Source organism: Triturus cristatus, chromosome 4_2 (genome assembly GCF_964204655.1).
Source record: "Triturus cristatus chromosome 4_2, aTriCri1.1, whole genome shotgun sequence".
Lineage (NCBI taxonomy): Eukaryota > Metazoa > Chordata > Amphibia > Caudata > Salamandridae > Triturus > Triturus cristatus.
In genome coordinates this window covers 931,148,317-931,150,816 of record NC_140586.1, presented here as the reverse complement: position 1 = coordinate 931,150,816, position 2,500 = coordinate 931,148,317, and the positions used below count along the sequence as shown (strand labels likewise).

General features: G+C 49.1%; 5 non-coding genes across 5 annotated transcripts; 3 read left to right on the top strand and 2 right to left on the bottom strand.

Annotated features, from left to right (window-relative positions):
• The first annotated feature begins 219 nt into the window (after positions 1-219).
• Positions 220-292, top strand: TRNAW-CCA (transfer RNA tryptophan (anticodon CCA)). Its single transcript has one exon. It is a non-coding gene; the product is annotated as a tRNA-Trp (tRNA).
• A 71-nt stretch (positions 293-363) lies between these two features.
• TRNAG-GCC (transfer RNA glycine (anticodon GCC)) lies at positions 364-434 on the bottom strand. Its single transcript has one exon. It is a non-coding gene; the product is annotated as a tRNA-Gly (tRNA).
• Positions 435-1,588: 1,154 nt separating this feature from the next.
• On the top strand, positions 1,589-1,662 carry TRNAN-GUU (transfer RNA asparagine (anticodon GUU)). Its single transcript has one exon. It is a non-coding gene; the product is annotated as a tRNA-Asn (tRNA).
• A 243-nt stretch (positions 1,663-1,905) lies between these two features.
• TRNAW-CCA (transfer RNA tryptophan (anticodon CCA)) lies at positions 1,906-1,977 on the top strand. Its single transcript has one exon. It is a non-coding gene; the product is annotated as a tRNA-Trp (tRNA).
• Positions 1,978-2,048: 71 nt separating this feature from the next.
• Positions 2,049-2,119, bottom strand: TRNAG-GCC (transfer RNA glycine (anticodon GCC)). Its single transcript has one exon. It is a non-coding gene; the product is annotated as a tRNA-Gly (tRNA).
• Positions 2,120-2,500: the final 381 nt, after the last annotated feature.

Here is a 2,500-nt window from a genome sequence, read left to right as displayed (position 1 = left end):
TTTAATAAATCATAGTAATGTGCCTTTGGTCTAGAGCTCCTGCGTGAGACCCTTTCCCTGAACATTTCAATCCTCTGCGTTCTCTCTGCAACTGCACTCAATTTCATCAATAGGATGGAAAACAAAAAGCCAAACCTTGTAATACAACCCTAGGCATATAAGGAGGTGGGCAAAAATGAAAAGGCTCACAACATTTGCTGATGTGACTCCAAAAGCAAGGACCGCGTGGCGCAACGGTAGCGCGTCTGACTCCAGATCAGAAGGTTGCGTGTTCAAATCACGTCGGGGGTCACTGTTTCCCATTTTATGACCCACTGAGTTCCCATATTTGATTTAGAAAGCAAAGTCAAAAGAACACAGCCTTGCATTGGCCGGGAATCGAACCCGGGCCTCCCGCGTGGCAGGCGAGAATTCTACCACTGAACCACCAATGCTTCACATGTGTAGCTTAGAGACAGAGCTCTGTCCAAGACAGTGATGAGGCGCACGCACTCAAATTGCACACCTATGAACAAAGTGTGTGCAACAGACATTGGAATGCCAACGTTTCACATGATGGCAAGAATCAGATGCAGGAGACTATAAGTATGAATGTTTTTGCATTTGCTGAGGTCACTGGCTTGGGACTAGTGTTGTGGTTATCAGGGCATGATGGCAGGCTGCTCGCGACAGAAGTGGCTCATAGAAGGCAGCCTCCAGATCACCAGCACTATTGTGTTTCAGATCATGTCACTGAACTCTCCTCCTTAAAAATCCTTCCCACTGTCTTTGCCAAATTCCCTGTCCTCCCCGAAATGCTGGGGTGAAACGGGCAGAGTTCTGCACCCTGCGTCCCTAACGCGCTCCCAACGCGGCCTACAGCCCTGGTCGGGCACAGCCCTGGTCGGGCTTAGACCACTGGGGCCTCTGGAGAGCAAGACCTCCAGAAGCCTATGGTCAGGCCTATTGCACAGGCATTTTGTGCCTGGCCATTCCGGGATTGTTGTGTTTCAAGGCCCAGCCATCAATACTAATGTGATGGCTTTCCCTGAGAACCCTCATGTCCCTGTCCTCCCAAGAGCCCGAGCTTTTATGTAAAATAAGGTGTGCACCTTGGGCCTTCCCCTTTGCGCTCTCTGCCCCCTCTCTTTCTCCAAAGCTGAGCTCTGCAGGTAAATGTATCTATCTGAGTGAGGGGCTAGGGAGGGCCTTGCCCAGCAGTCTTACAAAGCAAGAGTTCAGAGAAAGCACCTGCTCTGGGAAGGAGACTCCGCTCACAGAGAAGACAAGTCTAACATGCCACAGTGAAGATTGGATGGGCAAGACACACGCCTGACAGGCTGGTAGAACACCACCAGAGGAGCAGATAGCTACGCTAAGAAGGCCACAGAAAAGTCATACATGTATCTCATACACTGGGACTGGTTGTAATACTGGCCCTAACACCATTAGACAGTAGTCTGCGCATCATAACACCCAACAGTGACAAGACACTAAGCAAATGACAAATGCTGCATAGGATAAAGACGCCTTATATAACACAAGCTCAAGGCAGGCGCGCACACATAAAGATATATGTTGAGTCTCAGGAGATGTGCTTTTGTCACTAGTCTCTGTGGCGCAATCGGTTAGCGCGTTCGGCTGTTAACCGAAAGGTTGGTGGTTCAAGCCCACCCAGGGACGGTTCCTTTTGCATGCATGAAGCACTTTAATAAATCATAGTAATGTGCCTTTGGTCTAGAGCTCCTGCGTGAGACCCTTTCCCTGAACATTTCAATCCTCTGCGTTCTCTCTGCACCTGCACTCAATTTCATCAATAGGATGGAAAACAAAAAGCCAAACCTTGTAATACAACCCTAGGCATATAAGGAGGTGGGCAAAAATGAAAAGGCTCACAACATTTGCTGATGTGACTCCAAAAGCAAGGACCTCGTGGCGCAACGGTAGCGCGTCTGACTCCAGATCAGAAGGTTGCGTGTTCAAATCACGTCGGGGTCACTGTTTCCCATTTTATGCCCCACTGAGTTCCCATATTTGATTTAGAAAGCAAAGTCAAAAGAACACAGCCTTGCATTGGCCGGGAATCGAACCCGGGCCTCCCGCGTGGCAGGTGAGAATTCTACCACTGAACCACCAATGCTTCACATGTGTAGCTTAGAGACAGAGCTCTGTCCAAGACAGTGATGAGGCGCACGCACTCAAATTGCACACCTATGAACAAAGTGTGTGCAACAGACATTGGAATGCCAACGTTTCACATGATGGCAAGAATCAGATGCAGGAGACTATAAGTATGAATGTTTTTGCATTTGCTGAGGTCACTGGCTTGGGACTAGTGTTGTGGTTATCAGGGCATGATGGCAGGCTGCTCGCGACAGAAGTGGCTCATAGAAGGCAGCCTCCAGATCACCAGCACTATTGTGTTTCAGATCATGTCACTGAACTCTCCTCCTTAAAAATCCTTCCCACTGTCTTTGCCAAATTCCCTGTCCTCCCCGAAATGCTGGGGTGAAACGGGCAG